Genomic DNA, 24,062 nt, shown 5'->3' with positions numbered 1-24,062 from the left:
CTAGTAGAAGGCAGAGGAGGAAGTTTTTAAGTCTCATTGGGGTTGGTCAAGGAATATTTATAATGACAATTATAGATAATTTACTTGCCGGCCCATGTATCAGTCAGTCTGCTAAGTGCTTTACACGGATTGTGTCATTTGACCCTTACAATAATATAAGTAATTTAATTATTTCCTTTTAGAGGTATAAGAGCTGAGACTTAAAGTAGTGAAGAACTTACTCAAGAGCACAGGAAATGGTAAACTGAAGATGAATATTTCTCAAGGAGAAAACCTGGGTTAAGTGGTAAGAAAAAGAAATGGAAAAAGCATGTTGAAGAGGGGAAAGGAGGAGATATAGTCTATACAGAAGTATCATAGGGAAAGAGGCTGGTTAGCAAGTAAGAGCAGGTTGCAATTGAACAATTACAAGTGACTCAATAGCACTAAAGTATGCAGTGCTTGTGGGCATGGAAACAGTGGAGCCAGAAAGATAGGAATGGATCAGACCACAACACGTCAGTCATGTACTGTAAAAAGAGTTTAACCTGAAATTGCTGAAAGATTAAAGAAGGAGAGTAACACAACAACAACAAAATAATCATATTATGATGAATGCTATTTTAATATTGTCATTTTAGTAATCTGAATAATGGTCTTTAGAAGATGGTCATGTCCTAATTCCTAGCACTTGTGAACAGACTACCTTACATGGCAAAAGGGACTTTGTAGGCATGATTAAATAAGGACCTTGTGATGGAAGATTACTTGTCTTATTTGGGTGGGCCCAGTGTAAAGACAAGGGTCCTTCTAAGAGGAAATGTGCCAAGGGAGGCAGAGGTTAGAAAGACAGAGAGAGTGAAACATAGTTTAAAACATGGAAGAAGGAAACAGGAGTCAAAAAATGTAGGCAGACTCTAGAAGCTAGAAAAGGCAGGGAAATGGATTTTCCTTTACATTCTCCAGAAGGAACATGGCCCTGTGACATTTTGATTTAAGTCTCATAAGATCCTTTTGCACTTTTGAGATAGTAAATGTGTGTTGCTATAAGACACTAAGAGATCTGTGAAATAATAAATTTGTGTTGTTTTAAAACACTAAGTTTATAGTAAATTTGTTATAGCAGCAATAGGAAGCTGACATGATTATTATAGCCACAATTAAAGACTATTTTTAACAAAATATCTTATAATCATTAAATCAAATCCCAGTCCAACTTTTTGTGTGTTGAACCTGTGCAGTCACACAAGGCCCCATGTTTAGTAGGTTTAATGCTCTGCTGTTTCTGTCTTGAAACTCTTAATAGTCACTTAATAAGGGAACATCCTGCATTTTCATTGTACTGGGTTCCACAAATTATGTAGTCAGTCCTGCTTAATCCTAACATTAATTCTCAAAAATAAAGGTTATAGGCATGTTACAAACAAAGAAACTGGGAATCTCAGAGAGGGAGTATACTCAGCAATAAAAAATTTGAGTCAGTCGACAGATTCTGCTACTTTTCTGTCATGGACCCTAGGACAAGTTTATCAATTCCTTTTAAGCCTTAGTTTCCTCTTTTGTACACTAATTATAATATCCACCTTGTAGAGCTGTCACAAGAGTAAATATGATATAAATTATGAGCCTACAGAGTGTTGGCAAATAGTGGGGCCTTAAATAGATGTGTGGTTATTATTGCTCAAATTCCCACTTCTTGTAAGAGCTGAATGAGCATTTTAATGCCTATACTTTCCCCACCACTTCTCTATTCCCTAGAATTTGTATTTTGGAAGATCATCTGGCAGAAGAGAGTTGGCAGAGAGTAAGAGTAGAGGTAGGAAGACCAGTTGAGAAACTGCAGAGATTCGATAGACTACTTCTGGAAAGACTGTGGATCTCCTTTCTCCTCTTTCTCTGACAATTGTCTCCCATCCATGAAGGTCATCCTCCAGCTGCCATGTGTCCAGCATGTGACTCAGCCTCTCCACTTTCTTGATCTTTGTTGGCCTTCAGACTCTCCTAGAAGTGTAATATTTTGACCTGAGCGATGTAGAGGCTGGGCATTGTTGGAATCAAGTTACATTCATAGCAGGCCCTTGAAGGAAGGCTCATGGGCTTCCTGCGTGCTGCAGAAGCCCCTGGAACCACCCTGGAGTCTCCCTTTCCACCAGGATTGCTCAGTTCCTTCTTTCATTCCATGCTTGTCTCTGTCCAATAAATCTTTTCTCTCTTTCCTAAAGTGGCAACCTATAGAACCCTGACTAATACATGTAACAATGTCACAACTATTGGGAGAAATAATGAAAACATAAATTAACAGAATAGATTTGGAGAGAAGACACACTTTTGAGTTATTTAGTGATATGTAGGGTGGGGCAGGAGTTTGGAGTGGTTTTTGGGTTCCTTACCTGGGCACTTGAGCCAATGTAATTACCAACACAATAAGAAATGTAGGAAAGAGGTGATCGGAGGGGGAAACATTGGACTTAAGTTGCTTAGGGGACATTCAAATGGAGATGCACTGCAGGAATTTATATCTGTTTATCTGGAATTCAGGACAGAAGTCTAGCCTGGAGAAAATTTTTGGGAGTTTTGGCATTTATATAGTCGTTACTGGCACAGAGGTAGATGAGATCCACAGACTGTTAAGTGAAAAAAAGAATCCCAGGAATAAATCCTAAGGAATACCAATACCTAAGAGGCAGGAGAGATCAGAGAAAGTGGGGGAGAGAAGCAAGAGAGGCAGCAGATGAGGGGAGAGTCTGAAAAAAGAGGCATGGAAATCCGTGTTGCCTTCTTAGCATCCTGTTTGTCTATGGCTGAGGGCTGCAACCACCCTCAGCATGAACTATCCTTATCCTCAGTTCCCCACACCTGGGAATTCCACTAAGCTACATGTGCTACCCTTTTCTTTGAAACCTTGATTCTCTTGCACTGCCTGGCCTCTTTGGATTGAGAACTCAGTTGTACTAACTACCTGGTGGCCTTGAAAAATATTGAAGTATACCAACGGTAAAAGAAATGGGAGTTGTAACAAACTTAAGGTTATATTTTACACTTGTATTATTAGTGCACACAGGTAAAGCAATAAAGACTGAGTTGGCAGAAGCTGTGGGGCAGAAGGCAGGCATGAACTTTACAGGTGGCATTTTACATACAGTCAACCTTTTCAGAGTAACCTGGGAAGCTGTAACAAGAACTGTGTGTCCCCTTTGCTCCACTTTGGAAAATATCTTAAGGAAATAAGCTAAAGGAAAAAAAGCAGTAAGTGGTACAGATCTTAGTCTGGCTGCTTATAACAACACAAAACTGGAAACAACCAAACCTTCAGCTTTCAAGTAATGCTCATACAATGTCAAACTAGCTGTTTTGAATATTGTGTAATCATTAAAAACGATGACCACGTAAATATAGTAATGTATTAAGAAATAACATGAAATGAAAAAAGCAAAGCACACTAAATGAGGGCAAAGGTGTAGAGAGCTGGAACCCTCAGGGGTTGTTGATGAGAATGTAAAGGCTGCAGCCACACTGGAAAGGAATTTGGAAGTTTCCCAGATTGATTACTATTTGACCCAGCAACTTCACTCTTAGAGACATGAAAACATTTGCCTACACAAAAACTTGTACATGAGTATTCATAGCAGTATTATTCTTAAATAGCCAAAAAATGGAAACAACCCAAATTTCCATCAACTGATGAATAAACACAAGGTGCTATATAGCAACACGATGGAATAGTATTTAACCATAAAAGGAAAAAAAGTACCTTCAGATGCTTTGGTGTGGATGAACCTTGAAAACATTATGCTAAGTGAAAGAAGTTAGTGACAAAAGGTCTTACTGTGTGTTATAATTTACATGAAGTGTCTGGAATAGATGCAATTGATGAAGAAAGTAGATTAGTGATTGCTTAGGGCTGGGGGGAGGGAAGTGGGGATAATGGGAGAACTTGGGGTGCTAGCGAGAGGGTACAATGTTTCTTTCTGACATGATAAAATGCTCTTGTGGTGGTGATTGCCCAACTCTGAAACATTAGGCCCAACACTATAAAATATGAAATTGTTCACGTTAAATGGGTGAAGTGTATGGTACATGAATTATATCTCAATAAAGCTGTTATAAAATTTCTTTAGATCATTGAGTTATATGTTTATAGCAGGTGAATTTTATGAACTATGTAATACTTTGATAAAATGTTCTTCTCTTAAAGCAAAACTGGCTGTTGTTTTGCAAAACATTTGCGTTTTTTAAATAACAAAGGCCGGAAGAGACTGGGATCTGTAGAGATATAATAAAAAAACACCAGACTTGGAATCAAAAGGCCTGGTTCTGTTCCTCATTCTGCTGCTTCTAACATTGTGATGCTGGACACAACATGGAAACCCTCTGAATACTCATGCTTCCAATTGTACAATAGGGTTACTTGTTCTCACCACACATGGTTATTCTGATAACTGCTTAGCGGGTTCATTTTCTTGCCCTTTGAATTGCTCAAGTATGAAGTTAAAAAAAAAAGTGGCAATAATAAAGTGAGATAACATGTGAAAGGGATTTGAAAGAGAAATCTTCCATAAAAGGTGAAAATAGTCTGGATCTCAATCTATACTATGGCCCCAGTTCAAAAAGTGAGGACATTTCCTACATATACCTTGAAAAACGCATTTATAAAGTGAAAGATGGAAATTAAGAAAAACTTGCCACATTCCGACAATATATACCAGCTAGAAAGACAATTTGGGGGCAACACAAAGGCACTAAGGTTTGTTAATGCCAAGTTACTATAGCAACATACTCTGTGCTTTATTCTTCCAATCCTGGGCCTACCCCCAGATGAGATGCTGAGCCCGCTCAACACCGGAACCAAGCCATTCTACATGAAATTATTTTCTCTCTATGCACATGGCAGGGAGGAGGCACATTCACACTTCCCACAAATAATGTCTGAGAGAAAAGCCTTCTGAATTTTTACAAAAAATCTCCTCTCCTTTCTTCACCATCAGAATCAAGATCCTGTGAACCCCTCACAAAGCCTGGCATGTGGTAGGTACTCAATATACAGTTGTATAATGAGTGAATGATTAGAATTTATCTGGAAGTTCAATGTTGGGCTAGAATACCAGAGTTTATTAGGAAGAAAAGACTAATAAATTGTACACCAGGAATTTCAGAAGGGAGATCTAAATTCATACACCACATAATTTGGTCTGTTCCAAGCCACACAGTATTTTCACATGTGGATCTGACCCATTTATTAAACTGCTTCGGCCTGTAGCAAATTCCCCTCAACTATCAAGCTTATTATTCTGAGAGGACAAAGTGTTACCCCATGAGTGTTACCAGGCCTATTATATTGCACATATTTTCTAACGCTGTACAGGAACAATATGTGAAATGGCTAGTTAATGGATGTGCTGTCCTCCACCCTCCAAGTTCTGTGACCTGATCTCACTAGAGAAAGGAGCCCAACCAGGTCCTGTCCACATCTGGGTAAATCATTTCCTCCTCATAATGGGCCCAGGAAAACATCCTGAGTGCCAGGAGGGCTGTTTTTTAAATCATTCTTGTGGAATCTGAAAACTTTCCTCAGTTCCAGGAACCAGGCTCTCTGTTCTACCATGTAAAGGGGCTCAGAGCTCAAGGTAAACTTTGTATCCACTCCCTCCCCAAACCCATATTCTCACATTTTGGGGCCCCTTCTCTCCCAGAAGCCATTTCTTTCTTGTAATCTCATCAGCACAGAAGGCCCCCCTTAGATCAAAGGGGAAGAACAAAGAGGCCTCCCATGATCATCAGACTTTTGGAGAATGCCCTCAAACCAAGAGCCATCACAGGACCTACTAACCACTGACCCAGGACACTTGGCGAACATTCTGTCAATCCCCACAACACTTCAGGAAGCAAGTAGTTTTAATTCCCATTATACCTTTGAGGAAATTGAGGCTCACAGTGAGATCTTGTAAAATTAGTCAGTTGTTGGTCCAACTTTTAAACCCAGGTCTGACTAGGTAGATGACTGACTATATTTAAAACCAGCAGAAGCAGTAACAAACTTTCACTGATACATTAAATACTAGAGATTTTGGAGTGAACAAAGGAAAAAATGCCCTAGCTCTAGCAGTATGCCAATTACACTCAGATATTACAATACTACTAATTTTGAGCTTAATGGCAGTACTATGGAGATTATGACTGGTGGCAGTAGCAAAGGAAATACCAGGCCCAGATTCTGCCTCATTACAAAGATGAACAGACACCAAACATGCTAATGTTATTTCTTCCTCTCCCTTTCCATTCTGCGCTCTTCTTGAGGAAAGCTTACCTGGCCACCCACATGATCCCCAGTGTTTATTCTTGCCCTATGCTCCCTTTCTAATTCATCTCAGTTATACCCTTTCCTTAGTGCATTTTATTTTATTATTTTATTCCCTTTTCTTCCCTATCTACTAGAGTACTGTGAACCCAACACCTATGTCTTGGCCTTCTTTCCCAGTATCTTGAACATTTCCTAATAAACAAGAAGTCTTAAATCACTGTTGCTACTCAATAAATCATGGTCTAGTTTTAGTTTTCCAATTTTAAACTAGTATCCTCACTCCCTATATCCTGACCTGGAATAGGCCTTTGATCATCTTTTATAGGATATTTGTCATAACTTGTTTTCATTGGCTGCCCAGCATCTGATCTTCTTTCCTATGTCTAGGGGAACTGCCATCCTGGAAGACGTAGTTGGAAGTAGAGTATTTCTTCCCTCTATGGAACTTGGGAAAGAGGCCAGACAGTTACCCTCTTGGATCCTTGGCTAATGGAGTGTATGCATATGATCTAAGTTTGTCCCAGCTAATGTTCCTGATCAAGACCTTGTATTTGAAGCAAAGTGATCCAGGAAACAAGGGCAGCTTGGAATTGTGCTGGTAATGGTAATTGTGCCAACAGCATCTTATCTGCAGTGTTTCTGTGATATGATCTTTCTGTCTTTTTGTGATGTCTCCTTCAGTTTATGTCCATTTTCCAAGCTTGATTCTCTAGTCTTCCCACCATTCTGTGACCTTCCTGATATCACTCAAATAACCTCTTCTATTGATTAAGTTATTCTCAATCAAGAATCCTTCATGAAAAAAAAAAAAAAAAAAGAATCCTTCATGATACAGCTTGTGGGACAGAGTCTGTGGCTGTGGGTTCTGGGAAGCCAAAGGCAAATAAGTAACTCTCTCTGATCCAAACCCAAGACAAAGATACAGAGCTACATTTCAGTCTGCTGTGCTTTAAGTTTTTCACAACCATTATATTTCATTCTCACAACATTTACCTGCAGGCGGGTGGGGCAGGTGGTAACAAAATTTTAAGATAAGAAATTAAGATAAACTCAATGAAACTAAATGGCTCCCCTAAGGTCCCCAAAGTATTGGCAGAAGTTAGAATACAATACAGATTTCTTGATTTCTGGTGAGCAGCTTTTTCACACAAATAACACTGAATGAGTAACTTGTGTTGTATTCTTAAAATTTCATTCACAAATATTCATGAAGAATCTGTTATGTGCTAGTCAGTGATTAGAACAATGGCTCCATCTATTCTAAGCTCATTATGATTTCTGAAAAGAACTGTATGTATCAATGTGAACAGGTATATTAATAACAAATCTATTGGGAAAGCAATATAATATTATCACTAAAACTTAATCCATTCTGCTAGGGACCAAAGCTTGGCTCCCCCACTTACTATTTAGGCATAAGACACCCCGCCAGAACACATAGGACACAGCAAAAGCAGTATTAAGAGCGAAGTACATAGTGATTAAGAAGTATACATTAAAAAAATTATGAAGAGGTCCTCCCTGGTGGTGCAGGGGTTAAAGTCTCAGTGCTATCAAGTTATAGGCAGCCATTGTGGCATGAGTTTGATCCCCGGCCAGGGAGGTAACTTACAAAGCACTGTTGTTTCTCCTGCTGCTCCCCTCAGCAGTGTATTTCAGTAGATCATCCTGCTCTGCTCCCCACTTTGTCTCTGGTGAATCCTCTCACTCCCCACACCTCTGGCCTACACCCCAGTTCTTATATACATAAATAAAATAAGACAAATCTTTTTTTAAAAAAAAATTACACAGAACCCAAATAAACAAACTTGTTTTTCTACTCAAGGACCTAGGAAAAGAAGAACAAAAAATCCAAAAGCCAGTAAAAGGAAGGAAGTAATAAAAATTAGGGCAGAAATAAAGGAAATAGAAATAAAAAAAGACAGTCCAAAAGATCAATGAAATGAAATACTAGTTCTTTGAAAAAATAAGCATAATAGACAAATATCTAGCTAGGCTCACAAAAAGAGGGAGAAAATACAAATAAATAGGATCAAAAATGAAAAAGGTGAAGTGGTAACAGATGCTTCAGAAATTCACAGGATAAGACATTACTATAAACATTTATATTCAAATAAATGTAACAACCTAGATGAGATGAATAGATTATCAGAAGCACACAATCATCCAAGACTGAAATAGAAAACCTAAACAAACCAATAATAAGGAAGGAAATTGAAAGAGTAATCAAAATTCTCCCCCAAAACACAAAAGCTTCACAAGTGAGTTCTACCAAACCTTCAAATACAAACTAAAATCTACCCTGTCAAACTCTTCCTAACAATAAAGATGGAATTCTCGCAAACATGAGGCCAACCTCATGCTAATACCAAAACCAAAGACAACGCAAAGATGCTATAGACCAATCTTCCTAAAGAACACAAATGCAAAATATCTTCAAAGAAATCTTAGCAAACAGAATCCAGAAACACATTAAAAAGATTATATACCATGACCAAGTGAGATTTATACCAGAAACACAAAGATGGTTCAACTTCCAAAATCAATCAATGTAATTCACCTCATCAACAGAACGGGAAAAGAAAAAACATCACATGATCAAATCAACAGATGCTGAGAAAGCATTTGATGAGATTCAGCATCCAGTTATGATGAAAATCCTTGAAAAACTGGGGGGAAATGGAACATATCTTAACAAAATAAAAGCTATGTATGACAAACCACAGCTGGTATCATTCTCAATGATGAAAAATTGAAAGTCTTACCACTAATACCTAGTAGAAGATAAGGATGTCCGCTCTCACCACTACTATTCAACATAGTTTTAAAAGTCCTAGCTATAGCAATTAGGCAAGAGAAAGAAGTAAAGCTATTGTTATTTGCAGATGATATGATAATATCATAGAGAACTCCAAAGACTCCATAGATAAACTAATAAAAACAATAAACCAGTTCAGCAAAGTGGCAGAATATAAAACCAGCATACGAAAATCAGTTGTCTTCCTTTATACACATGAACTAGAAGAAGAACAAATTAAGAAAGCCATCCCAAGCCTGCTTGGTGGCATGGCGGTTGAGCATAGCGCTGTGAAGCTGTCTGCAGCCTCTGCAGTGTGGGTTCAATCCCAGCTGGCCAGGGAGATAGCCACATGGTGCGGCAGACCTCTCCTGCTTTGCCCGCTGCTCCCCTCAGCAGTGTATTTCATCAGTCTGCCTGTTCTGTTCCCCGCTCTGTCTCTGGTGAATCCTCTCACCCTCCCGTGCATCTGGACTGTACCCCGGTTCTTGAATGCATGAATAAATTAAAAAAAAAAGTCTTTCAAAAAAGAAAGCCATTCCACTTACATTCTCACCAAAGAAAAATTATATACCTGGGAATAAACATAACCAAGAAAGTGAAAGTCCTATACAATTAAAACTATAAAATATCATTAAAAGAAATTGAAGAAGACATGAAGAAATGGAAAGATATTCCCTGCTTATGGATAGGAAAAATTACTATTATCAAACCATCTTACCTAGAGCAATCTACATATTTAATGCAATCTCAAACCAAAAAGTAGGTAGGAGAATGGCATTCTTCAAAGAAATGGAACAAAGATTATTCAAATTCATATGGAATAAACAACAACAACCCCAAACAGCTGAAGTTCTCCTGACTAAAAAGGGGAAAAAAGGAAGTATCACACTTCCAGATTTCAAACTATACTCTCTCTCTCTCTCTCTCTCTATATATATATATATATATATATACTATTATCCCATTTATACTATATATATAGTTATATATATATGTATAAAGCCATAATAATTAAAACAGCATGGTACTGAAACAAAAACAGACACGCAGACCAATGGAATAAAATTGAGATCCCAGAAATAAACACACACCTAGATTGACAGTTAATCTATGATAAAGGGGTGAAGAACAAACATTGGAACAAGAGTAGTCTCTTCAAGAAATGGAGTTGGGAAAATTATGCAGTTGCATGCAGAAGAATGAAATTAGACCACTATCTCATAACATACACAAAAACCATTCAAATTGATAAAAGACTTGGATGTAAGACCTGAAACCAGAAAATACATAGGAAAAAAACAGGCAATACATTTCATGACATAAATTTCAGAAATACTGTTGTGGATTCATGTCCAACAGCAAGGAAAACAATGGAGAAAGTAAACAAGTGGGAATACATCAAACTAGAAAGTTTCTGTACAGAGAAAGACCCAACCAAATGGAAGAAAATATTTGCACACCACACAGCTGACAAGGGACTAATATCCAAGCTCTACAAAGAGCTCATACAATTCAACAAAAACAAAGCAACCAACCAAACCAAAAAGCAGGTAAAAGAATGAAATAGGCACCTCTCCTAAGAACACATGCAAATGGCCAACAGGCATGTGAAAAAATGTTCATCATCACTTATCATCAGGGAAGGGCAAATCAAAAGCACAGTGAGATACCACCTCCCACATGTGAGAATGACCCAGATAAAGAGCAAACAAAAAACCCAAAACACCAAAGAGAAACAAGTGCTGGCGAGGTTGTGGAGGAAAATGAACCCGCTTACATGGTTGTTGGGAATGCAGACTGGCCACCTCTACGGAAAGAAGAATGGAGATTCCTCAAAAACTAAAAGTAGAACTACCATGTGGCACAGAAATTCCACTCCTAGGTAGCTACCCAAAGAAAACATGAACACAAATTCAAAGGGAAACCTGTACACCTGTATTTATAGCAGCACTTTGTACAATAGCCAAGATATGGAAACCACCTAAATGCCCCAGAACAGTTGAGTGGATAAAACAAAAGACATATATAGATACACAATGGCCTACTACTCTGTGATCAAAAGTGATAAACATGCCATTTATGGCAGCATGGATGTAACTCGAAGGGGTTATGCTAAGTGAGCCAGAAGGAGAAAGATAGATATTGGATGGTTTCACTTATAGGCAGAATGTGGAGATAGCAAAGAAAGAATCAGAGAAAAAAAACTTTCAAACCTATCCTTGAAAGCTGATTATAGATCTGAGGTGTCCAGGAGGGGAAGGGGAGAGGAGGTGAAAGAGAGAAGGGAGAAAGCAGGAGGGGAGGAGAGCACAAAGGACTAGGGTGGAGGCCTGGGGTGCTGTGGTTGTGGGAAAACTATGGTGACCACACCTGAGGGGAGGAAATCCTATATTGTGAAAACACAAATAAACATGTAAAGTAGCAATATATCATAAGTAAAGAAAAGAAAGAAAAAAGATCCCCTGCCACACCTGCACCCCTATGTTTATAGCAGCGCTATTCACAATAGCTAAGCTTTGGAAACAGCCCAAATGCCCAAAAATAGATGACTGGATCAAGAAGATGTGGTACATATACACCATGGAATATTACTCAGCATTCAAAAAAGATAAACACATGCAATTTGCAGCAACATGGATGGCGCTGGAAGGGATCATGCTCAGCGAAATAAGCCAGAAAGAAAAAGAAAAATACCGGATGGTCTCACTCATAGCAGGAATCTAGAAAACTTAAATAAGGGATCAGGAAAATGAATAACTATAAGAAAGTGAAAATCAAAATCAACAAAAAACTATGAACCAGAGACACTTTTTGGGGGTGTGGGAGGGGAGGGATTGGGGTCAGAATGGGGGGGTTGCAATTGTATGGGGAATATAAAAATAAAATTTATTATTAAAAAAAAAAAAAAGATCCCCTGCCAGTGTCCTGCTCTTAACCTTGGGCCCTCACCTCTACACCTGAAATGTGTTTACTGAGGCCTGTGACTCGCTGTGAAGAAAGCTCTTGCCCTTGTGCAGAGGAAGCTGGGAAGGCCAGAGTTACCCTCCTTCCTGGAAATGCTTTCCCCACCCCACTTTTACCTCCTAGTATTGCCTATCAAGCCCCCATCCGGGTTTACCTTTTCTAGGAAGCAGTGGCTATTTTCCTTCCTTCTTTTCCTGTTCTGTCTCACACACACGCGCATACACACACACACATCACACTGGGGTGTGCTGGACCACACTTAACCCAGGTTTGCTTCCCTTTCACTACATATTATCTAGAACAGTAATTGTTTGATTTTGTACCTGTTTTCCTCACAAAATTATGAATATCACTATAGCAGGGGCTGTTTTTCTTTTGCTTTATTTCTGGTGCTTAGACATTTGCAAATCTCAAAAAAATGTTATTTAAAAAATATAGATGGGGTCTCCCTGGTGGTGCAGCGGGTTGAGCACAGCACTGTGAAGCTGTCCCCAGCCTCTGCAGCGCGGGTTCGATCCCCGCAGGCCTTGGAGCAACCCACATGGTGCAGCAGACCTCTCCTGCCTCGCCCGCTGCTCCCCTCAGCAGTGTATCTCGTCTGTCTGCCTGTTCTGTTCCCTGATCTGTCTCTGGTGAATCTTCTTACCCTCCTGCACATCTGGCCTGTGCCCCAGTTCTTGTATGTGTGAATAAATAAATCTTTAAAAATAAATAAATAAATGAATGAATAAATGAATAAAATATAAATGTATAAAAATACACATTTGAAGTAGGGGGATTATTTCTATTCAGAAACTCAAAAGCATAACTGACTCTACTCAAGAGCATATAATTAAGACATGGCGGAGGAGGAATTCAGAATTAATCATTTGGCTTCAAAACTGGGCATTTCTTCTCCAACTCACAGCTTTTTGGGTTCTGAACTTTGTATTCTTTCCACTCTGACATCCTCTTCTTAGGAGATAAACTCCATCCACTGGCTTAGAAGAAGGAAAATTTCCCATTCAAACCAATGCAGTTCTCAAGCAAGGGCGATTGACCTCTGACCTGCCAGGAAGCCCAGCTGGACCACCCTACCTGGGAATTCAGGGAGCCTGGATCTGTGGGCCACAGGCCCTGGGCCAGGAGGGTGGCATAAGGGCAACTGAGGCTAACCTTTGGAGATTTCTCTTTGTGTCATACAGTTATCATCTAAACAACTCTGTTGACAGCTAGCTAGTCAACTGAGATAAAATAGGAGAGTTCACCTAAGGATCTGTTTTTGAAAATAAGAATTTCATTTTTTAAAAAATTAGTTTTGTATCAACATTATAGATTAAAATAGGCCAAAAGAACTCATGAAAGATTTCATTAAAAGTACTAGTATCTATACAATTAAGTTGTAGGTGAGCATGGCACTTCTCTGACCCTAAGTGGCCCTAATGCTCTCATCATCTGTTCTATAATCTCTCTGATTTCCTATTACTCCCACCCTTGTCACTCTGACTTCTGTATTTCTTTAACATGCCAAGCACATTTCTACTTCATGGCTATATGAGTTTTCCTTGAATAGTCATTACAAAGTATCACAACGTGGGTGATTTTAAGAAAAAGAAATTTATTCTCTTTCAGTTCTGGTGGCTAGAAGTTCAAAATCAAGGTATTGGCAGGACCATGCTGCCTTTGAATCCTGTAAGGGAGAATCCATCCTTGCCTCTTCCTAGTTGCTCATGATGGTTGCCAATCCTTGGCATTTCTGGGCTTGGAGCTGCGTCACTCCCATGTCTGCCTCTGTTGTCACATGGAATTCTCCGTCCCTGAGGGTCTGTCTCCGTGCCCTCTCATGAGCATACCAATCATACAACTTGGATTGTGGCCACCCTAATGACCTCATCTTAACTTGAAAACATCTACAAATATCTCATTTTTCAAATAAGGTCATATTTACCAGGTACTAGGGATTAAGATGTCAGTATTTTGGGGGTGTGGGGGTGGGGAGGATACAATTTAGTCCCAAACAATGATTCCTTCTGTCTGGAATGTTCCTTCCCCAAATGTCTACATTACTCACCCTCTCACTTCCTTCTGGTCTTTACTTAAATGTGGCTTTCCCAGGGACATCCTCCTTAGCCACCTTAATTGAAATGGCAACATTCATTCCCCAGAATTTCCTAAATCCCCTTCCCTACAGTGGCTCTTGTCATCAGCACATTTCATGTTGTATTCCACTTATTTATATTGTGCATTGTTCATCTCCCCTGAGGTTAGAAACTCAGGAAGGCGAGGATTTTTGTGGAATTTGTTGACTGCTGGATTGCCAGCACCTAGAGCAGTTCCTGACAGAAGAATATTTGTTTAATGTATATGAGAATCTCCAACTCCAAGCACTCCATGAGGTATATTAACTTTAAGACTGTTGCAGCTTCATTAGGGGCTCAGAGCCCCAACAGACCTGATTCTACAGCCATCGGCTTTAAGTCCCTGAACATGAAGCTCAGTTTCTCGCTTCCCCACCCAGAGAAGTTGGGAGGGGTATTATCTCAGTCCCCTATGTTGTTGGAACTCGGGTCACCAAACATTTCTGAAGGAAGAGAAAACCAGTATGTCCCCCTCTGGTGCTTGGTGTCTGGACTTTTCTCCTTTTCCTTTATGAAATGGAGCAGAAAGAAAGGGAGTCTCTAGGTTTTCCAAAATAAAATCTTCTTCTAATCTTTTCTGTCCACCTGATGGTTTTTCCATCTTTGCCAAACCTCCTTCCTGACCCACTAATTCTGATCCATGGTATTACATGAGGCCTTTGCATGCAGTGATTCCCCCAGCAACTGACACTTGCCCAGCTCTTCAGAATTCTGGTATGACTCTTAGGGTTTTAAGATTTTCAACGTAAAGTATCATAACAGTTATTTTTATGTGTTAAATAGATTGGGCCATGGTGCCCAGACATTTGGTCACACATTATTCCGGACATTTCTGTGAGAATGTTTCTGAGTAAGATTAACCTTGAAATCAGTGGACTTTGAGTAAAGCAAACTGCCCTCCAGAATGTGGGTGGGTCTCGCTCTGGTAGTTGAAGGCCTGACTAGAAGAAAAAATTGACCTCTGCCAAGCAAGAGGGAATTCTGCCAGCACAAAGCCTTTGAACTTGAAGTGCAGTATTGATACTTACCTGTGTCTCCAATCCACTGGTCTAGATTTTGTACTTTCCAACTCCACAATGACATGAGCTATTCCTTAAAATCTGTCTGTCGGTTTGTCTGTCTGTCTAATTTGTCATCTAGTTCTCTCTCTGTCCTATTGGTTCTGTTTCTCTGGAGAACCCTCACTAAACAAATATTATCAGTATTTCTAACAGAATGAATCTTTTAAACAACAGTGAAACAACTTCATGATATTTTGTGACAGAAAATTAACATATTTCCTTCCTGTGAAAAAGCAAAACTCAAGCAAGTATTTCTAAGCCCAGATTCTGGTTATAAGAACAAGAATCTCGGGAGACAAGAGGGTTGCAAAGAACATAAAAGATAGAGTTCCAGAGAATGAGGAAGCTGATTTATTAGTAACTGAAAAGGCTTAGTTCCAGAAAAGACAGGGTAAAAAATTGTTCACTTTCTCTAATAATCAAGAGGCTGAGAAAGACTTACTGAGTTGGGACTGAAAGAAAGGGAGATAAAGCTTTTCTTGGCCTCTTGGATAATTTCAGATCAGGATCTTAATTGAAAACTAGAACTATTTTCTTTATCTGGTTTTGCCACAGAATAGCTGTGTGACCTTCTACAAGACAGCACCCTCCTCTGGGCCTTTATTTGCTCACTGTGGAAATGAGGCAGTTGAATTAGACAGTCTCTGTGGCTCCTTAAGCCATGCCAGTCTATGTCACTTTAAATTCTAAACTCTGTGGAGGTAGGTGCCTCTCATTGACTTCCAGGCACCCTCCCCCCACCAGCATAGGGCCTAACAGGTGGCACACAGGTGGTACCTGGCACACAGTAGACCCACAATATAATTTAATGTATAGATAAGGATTTTCAAAAGCCCAGTTAGGTGGTGTTGGAAGGAGAGGGAAGAAAAATCAAGGAAACTCATTCTGTGTAATCATGTAAGCAGATGATTAACGAACCTAAAATCTTGATTGTCATCAAAAAGCCACTTCCTGACATTTGTTTCATATGTTCATGTATCAGATAGTGAAATACAAACATTTTTAAACCATCTCTATGCCCCTGAGGGTCTCACCATTTTGTTGGGATGACAGGAAACACATAATAAAGATGCTAAATGACAACAGAAGGAATTTTCTTCAGAGCTTAGTCAGTGCTATTTATATTCTAAGATCTCATAGATTCCAAATTCATGGATAAAACTGAGCAGATCTTGTGATCCCAGTTCTTCCACTCCATCTTCCTGATGCCTTGTTTTCTACATCTGAAGCCAACCAGAGTGTATCAGTGGGTTCCTATTCCCTGTCTCATCGTCCTTCCTAGAAGTAGGTGAAAACCCAAAAGATCTGGGCTCTTCTTCCTGCCCCACATTTTTCAGTCAAGTCAGACTCTAGCCTGGTTCAAGCTGAGAATTGCTCTGTATCAGCCGGCCCCCTGCAAGTCAGTTGACTTATGGCTTCCTATCTTTATCTTAAAAAAGCCTAGAAAAGTCTTTAGTTTGTGGAGAGTCCCTCTGAGTCATGACTCAGAAAAAGCTCTACATGTCATCTTCTTTGATTTTATAAAGATCTTCAGCTTTTAGACCAGAAGAGCTGCCTTCCTGCTTTTCACTGAAGTGATGTGGCTCTGGACCCAGAGATAGGCAGTCCTGTCTTGGGGTTCCAGCTGCCTGACTTAAAGACAGTGGCGGTGACATGTCACTTCTCTTTGAGTCGTGTTTGTCTCCTCTGTGAGAGAACTGTAACAGCATCGCATGCAGGCTCACACACATACACACACTCCACCCCTGCCCTCCCACCCCCTACACAGGGTTATTCTGAGAATTAAGTGAGATCAGATGTGTGACACTATTCTGCACTATGCAAATATAAGTTCTCTTTATTATCAGATTTCAGTTTCAATGAGTCATTTCAAACATTAGTTCTTGACGTATGTGTCCTTCACTTAACCCCACGGCCAACTGTTTCTCTTTCTTTTCCTTTTCTCACTTCCTGGAGAAATTAAAAACTGGTCCTCTACGTACTCCTGATAGAGTCCTCTCTACCTCACCTAATATCTTTTGGGCTTCATTTTCCATGCCCCAGTGGGGCCTACTAGTTATTGTCCTCGTTCTGTCAGTAATTATTCAGAAAGTTTCCTCCCAGTCCACCCTATCACAATGTACACCTGCAAATTTGACATAGCACATTTTTTGTTTGATGTAGTTGTTGTCATGTGTAGAAACCCAATAATGCTGGAATAAGAGCACAGAGACTTAAGTTCCAGAATTAGCTTTGCTTTTATTCTCAGTTTGATAAACATCTATTCAGGTCAGACAAGGGAGAGGGGTATGTTCCCTGCTGGGAAGAAACTCAAATTATTGTATCTCACACAGTGCAGTAAGCCTCTAACTATGAATTATATGTTACACAGTAGCATGTTATATGGTATCCATATATGTTATATAAGTTATACAGGCCACACAAATGATTTGGGTTCATAGAAGAAGGAACAATTTAATTAGTCTTTGGTGGCTGATTCAGAGAGGACATGTGAGCTAGACTTTGATGGAAGACTACGATTTTGCAAGAGCAATAAGGAGACTAAGTGGAAAAAACAATGTTGAGACATGCACAAAATAGCATGATGAAATGGGAAGAATTTTGTGTGACCAGAGCATAGGATACATGGTAAAGAGGACAAGAGATACAATCAAAAGTAGGTTGGGCTGCTGTTCTATAGGATCAAACATGCCAGGCAGAGACATTTGGGCTTAATTCTTCCCAAGTTTTCTCAATCAGGGATCCTCAAGAAAATTAGCCTTCTTACTTAAGGAAGTCATTATAGACATCCATTTCTCCCCAGTAGACCCAGAATAATACTCACTATGTACCTTCCTAGTGAGAACTGAGAAAATGGTCCCTTGATTTTCTGTAGAGCTTGATTCTTACATGGAAGCCCAGTTGAGAAAGTTTGCTGGGCCATGGCAAGCCATCCGATATTTCTAGACACCAACTGATGTGTCATAGATACATAACCATGGTGATAAAAGAATGCTTTAGAAAGTGGATAGAGGATTAGAGATGAAGTAAAACTCGATTGCAATTATTCAGGAGGGTGATAACCCAGGTCAGGGTGGTAAGGAGATTGACATCCCGGAGAAATTTGGGAGGCAGAATGGAAGGTGTACTTCAGTGCTGTCTTCCCTGACTCCCTAGCTATGATCTGGAGTCACTCGCTCCTTTTAGCTTCAGGAAGCTTCGTTCCTGAAGAGCATGAGACATGTCCCCTGAAGAGAGTGACACAGCCCACCATGGGCATGAGGTACACTGCCACTAACGTGGACTTTATCACACTTCTGATAAACACTGCAAATCCTGATAGCCTATGAGTTATAATTTTTCTCCACGCACCATCACCTCTTGGGCATTTTGATCTAGTCCTTATAACTGCACCTCTGTTCTAACTCCCCTATTCACTTCCACATTTCCCTTGTGGGACAGAAACCTTGCCCTGAACTCCAGACAGCTTGGCTGAGTGAGATCCTGCTCCCTATCCCAACTCACTCTCCCGGTGGGGGTTGGGTAGACTCACTGTATTCCACTGCAGTTCCAATAATCTTTCAGTGGGTTAGTATTGCCAGCTCCAGTGCTACTTGATTCCAGTTTCCTTTCTGTATGTGGCAGGCCCGTGTTGCTATGGGCTGTCATGCCTCACATCTAACTCACTAGAGTTCAGACATCACCAAACTCTGTCTGGGCCTATTCTTGCATTTGTAACACAAAGGGGTTATACTAGGTGAATTCTAAGGTAGCTGCCTTCCAACACTAACATCCTGTGCTTCTAAGTAGGCCAACTGTAAAAGCAGTCTGCATTGGCACAGAACAATCGAGGCTGGGAGTGAATGAGTCAGACTCAGCAAAAATGTCAAGCTAACGGTGAAGCCAGGAGATTAGAGTACAGCACACTGCCAAGCAGACAGCAGCAAGAGAGTCCAGCCGCAGATTAGCCTTCCCAGACAGCTGTGCAGACAAGATGACTGAGGCCACGCCCAGTTTGTTAATCACATTCATGTTCTAGAAATTAGCAGCATCATTTCATGTCCCTCTTCAAAGGACAACACTCATTTTTCACCTAACGCTAGTCCATTGGGTGATTGCAACTCTACCTTTTTTCATGGTTAGTGCTGATTAAATATGATTTATGATTAAACATCATCTCATTAGTATTTTTGTTTATTTCTTTAGATCATCATTCAATGAATATGTCCTGAGGATCTAGCTTTGCTCTTAAGACTTACTCCCAGATGTTTCTCAGGGTGCATGAAAGAAAAGGTGAACCCTAAATTTGAACCCACAACTCTACTAGTTATGTAATTCTGGAAAAGTTAGTTAACCTCTATGAATTAAGGAAATGGGAATGATAATACCCTCCTGCAACATGGTAGCCCAGATTGAAAGTGCCTGGTACACAGCATCTCTCGATAAAGTCTTCTCCCGCATACAAACCCTACTGCCTTTCATCTCTTGTAACTCTTTGCACTCAGGATTGTTTCTTCTGGGATTGCCTGTATTTTTCCCCTCTCTCCCCAACAGGAGTCTGCAAGGTCCCTGCCCGTCCACACAAGTTCCTCCCCCAATTCCAGACCTACAGCATGCTGAGTCAACACTAGCATTTCTTGAAGTAGAGGCTTTTTTTTTTTTCTCTTTTCTGGTCATGGTTGAGCAATCACAGGCCAAAAAAAATCTTGGTCAGAAGGTGAGATCATAGCTGGAGGCTCTAAGAGCTCCATTGTCTCTGCTCCACGGCTTATTACGTTAAAGATTGAAATGCCAGTGTCGTGATTCACTTCAGGCCCATCTGGAGATTCCAGAGACAGTGCTGAAGAGGTGAGGGGGTAAAGTAAGGATACCTTAAGCTGCTGAGCACAGGAAAGAGCTGTGAGACACACATCTTTGGCTGCCTAGAGGTTAGCGTTATTGATGCTTCCCTAAGGGGATTCTAATAGCAGGGACCAGTAGAGATATGGGCTGTAAGAGCCTTGGAGAGCTTCTAGATTCATCTTCTTTTACATAGAAGGGGAATCTGAAACCCAGAAGAGGGAAACAACTTGCTCAAATCCACATGGAGAGAAAGCCCCAGAACTATACCTAAATCCAGATCTGTGATGTCTTTGTCCATTATCCTATGACTAAAATACTGATTGTTGAAATGCAACACTTTTTGGGCACTCAGTAAACTTGACTGTTGTATAAACAGTGTCAGGAATTTGCTAACAGGATTTGCAATAGGAGAGCATTTTGAAAGGTATGGAATGCCACGCTTGGAAGTATGAATTCTACTTTGTAAACAACATGAAGCCATCAGAGAGTTTGGAATATAGGGTTGGCACAATCCATTTTAGAGAAAGCATTCTAGTAGCGGAGGAGAGAATGGGCTAGGAAATGTCAGGTTAGATGTATGAGGACATAAGTGTTTTTTTGATAGTTCTTTGCAAGAGATTATGTGGGCGGGGTGGGGGGGGCCGGGGCAGTGTCTACCGGACAGTGCAGTCAGGACAGAGAAGAAACAGGAGACCCAAAGATCAAGATTGTTTCAATATAGTTATTGGGATTTGAGGTCAGGGGTATAGCAGGTGGGGCCAGGCCAGGCAGAAGGCTGTGCCCTAGGTCAGCCACAGTACAATCTCTCAAGGTCCACGACTCTGGCCCCGGACCCCAGGTTACCAAGCAGGTGTCACTCATGGCAGGAAAGCTGTTTGATGGACACAGCACAGGGCAGACCTCAGGCTGGTAACAATCACTAGCAGTCACTGGAATTCTCACTGTGTGATAAACTAGATGTGTGTTTCTCCAGCAAAGTGCAGCAATCTAGTTGGTTGTAACACACAAAGAGGAAGTCCTTTAGACTTATCTACATAGCAACTTTCAGTCAAAGGTAAACATCTTAAGGATTAAACTTTCTAGTTTCTACATCTTGGTGGATAATTAAAATTTCCTGGTAAAAATGTAAGTTCCATCTATTACTAGCTGTGAAGTTATGTACTGTAACAGTTAATAACACTTACTTTGGCGTCAGACTGTCCTGAGTTTGAGTCCACATTATTACTCACTAGTGGCATAGCCTTGAGCAAGTATCTAACTCTCTTAAAGTTTCCTCAATCATAAAATGGGAATAATAGTACTAGCTTTGTGAGATTTGTTATTTTAATGATAGAAAATAATGCATCACAATATTTGCCACAGAGCAAGTGTTCAAGAAAGGCTAATTCTTATTTTTAACATCTCTACTCAATTATTTGGTAGCATAAAAGTGGATTGTTTTATAAGGTTTGGCTATTGGTTATTGTGTTTTAATCAAATTTTAAAGATTCATGGACAAATAGAACACCCACTACACCTATATGCAGATTTTTTTAATGTGCAGTAAAAGCATTTGTTTTACTTTCCAAAAATTCTGTGATGCGATATAATTTTTCTGTTGATTTGCTGGATGACTTTGAGTAAGTCTATTTAATATATTTAGCTTCCGTTGCATCCTTTGCAGGATACATGGGCTTAGGCTACGTGATTTCTAAGGGTCCCACCGAGATGGTCTAGGTAAAATTGTGTGCTGGTAAAATAAGAGTTACCCTAAATCCTAAATTCTGTTTGTACACATGGACTAAATCATGGATTAAATGAGAGAAAGGGAGAGTGGTGTTTCTAGGTTAAGAGCAAAATTAGTGAAGCAGGAAGCAGTAAATACACCAGACCTAAGGACATAGCCAGGATCTAATAGGTTGTATTAAAATGAGTGACAGCAAAAGTAGTGGGTAAAGGCCTGGAAGGGAAGGCTTGGAACTACACCTAAAAGGTGTGGTCTTAGAGACCAATGTAGTTGTAGGGTAAATGGTTTTCAGGCTTTTCTGCCCTCCCACCATTAGGATTGCCCTGCCTGATGGAGCACCTGCAGTGGTTACATTGTTGTCTTGGCCCCCAGCATCCTTGTGTGCCATGTACCTGTTTGCCACACTACACATAAAGCTCAATAAAAGCCTGAGAAACCCACCGAGGGCTCCACGACTCTCCTTTACCCGCCAGTTTGCTCGGATTATAGATGAATCAGCTCTGTGGTCATCCTGCCTCTACAGTGGCCCACCACATTGACTATGAGGGAACATGCTGGGCAAAAAGCTTACATCCTGACTAATGATTATCACAGTTTCCTGGAGGGAGAAGGCTGACAGTCACATGTGCCTGTCTGTGCATGCCCTGGTGTAGCCCATCCCAGAATAAATTATGAGGCTGTTCTCCTCCTACCTGGTGCATTTACTCTTTAAATATCTCCTCCTGCTCTCCCCTCCGGCTTTTTCTTCTTTTTTTTTCTTTCTTTCTGCTTTTGTTTTGTTTTGGGTGGGGGGGGGCAACCAGAAAGATGGCAGACATTCAGACTGATCTGCCTACCAAGAGCAGATGACCATCTTTCAAAGTAAGAAGAGGGCCCTACTTGGGGAAAGCAGCAAGGAGTAGCTCCTGAGATACTACAGGAACATCAATCTGGGCTTCAAGACACCAAGGAGCCTTTTGGGGGCACCTACACTGACAAGAAATGCCTCTTTACTGATAATGTCTCCATCTGAGGGCAGATTCTATTTGGTATAGTGTCCAAGATGAAGATGCAGAGGCCACTGTCATCTGCAAGACTACCTCCACTACATCCTAAAGTACAGCCACTTAGAGAAGAGCCAAACAATCTTGTCTGTCCCCCTGTGTCCTTGTTTCAGGGACCTCCAGATCAGCAACATCCTTACAGTGGGTGAGTACCCTGAGCAAGACCATGCACTTCAAGGTGCTCAACGTGACCAAGAGAGTCAGCACCAAGAAGAGATATAGGGCAGCAAGGAGCACTAAACTGCCTAAGGACAGAGCCCCAAAGGTTACTTGTCATTGTCTGAGTTTTTCATCTGCGCTCAAAATTGCAAAACTATTCAGGTTCAGGAAACAACAATGGGATTTATTTAACAAACCAGGGAAAAACAAAGAGTTACTGAGGCCAAAAATGACCATTTACCTCATCCAAAGCCGTGTCTAAACAAAAGTAGCTAAGATGGCGTCTTCCCACCACTGAGGACACGGAGCTCCTCTCCCGAACAATAGGCCATGTGTCCAAGGTGGCATCTTCTTGCCACAGACAATCTGGAGCACGGGCAGCCGGACTTGAAGCCAGGTTCCAACTCACAAAGACTAGAGAACATGCAATGGCGGATGCTCCTGGAGCTGCCAGGACACTCCAGAGCAGCACAGACAAGCGACACTCATAACAGCAGTTGTAGCAACTGAGCAACCCGAAAAATGGCCCCACTCACACAGCTCAGTGAGGTGCTTGGCTCCAGGTCTTCGCCTTCTTGCCAGGCTGTAACAGCAGCAAAACTGGGAAGAGTTTCAATCACTCAGTTACTTGCAAAGCCTCCGAACTTTTCCCCTCTGAGTTTGGCTGCCAGAGGCCTCCACCTTCAGGGGCCCACGATGGCCTTCTGAAAGATAGGCATGGCGGGGGCCAAAATCTGCTGACCCCAAATGCTGAAGCTCTCAAAATGCTGAATCCCAAAGACTGAATAATCCTCAGCTCCTTCTGCAGTCCCTTATATTTTTTATCATTGCTCTATCCCAAAAATGCGATACTTTGTAGCATTTTCCCTGGGGCTATCTATTCTCACCAGCAACCCCCTCCAGGGGGCACCACCTGTTACAGTCTACGGCTTCAGCCACCCATTACAGAAGCAGTTCCAGAAGGTCTGAGCTGGACACCTGTTACCCCCCACCTCACCCACTCACTCTGTCAGAATACAAGTCTTTTCCACCCCAAAAAATGAATAAATAAAAATCATATGTAAGAAAATATCTCCTCCTAACTCTCTGTGAGG

General features: G+C 40.7%; 2 pseudogenes; one reads left to right on the top strand and one right to left on the bottom strand.

Annotated features, from left to right (window-relative positions):
- Nucleotides 1-20,338, bottom strand: part of LOC119255061 (KIF-binding protein-like) — a 76,490-nt pseudogene extending 56,152 nt beyond the window's left edge.
- A 2,235-nt stretch (nt 20,339-22,573) lies between these two features.
- On the top strand, nt 22,574-23,753 carry LOC119255060 (40S ribosomal protein S11-like; annotated as a pseudogene).
- Nucleotides 23,754-24,062: the final 309 nt, after the last annotated feature.

Source organism: Talpa occidentalis, unplaced genomic scaffold (genome assembly GCF_014898055.3).
Source record: "Talpa occidentalis isolate TD23 unplaced genomic scaffold, MPIMG_talOcc4v2.1 talOcc4.3, whole genome shotgun sequence".
NCBI lineage: Eukaryota > Metazoa > Chordata > Mammalia > Eulipotyphla > Talpidae > Talpa > Talpa occidentalis.
This window is presented reverse-complemented; position numbering and strand designations above follow the sequence as displayed.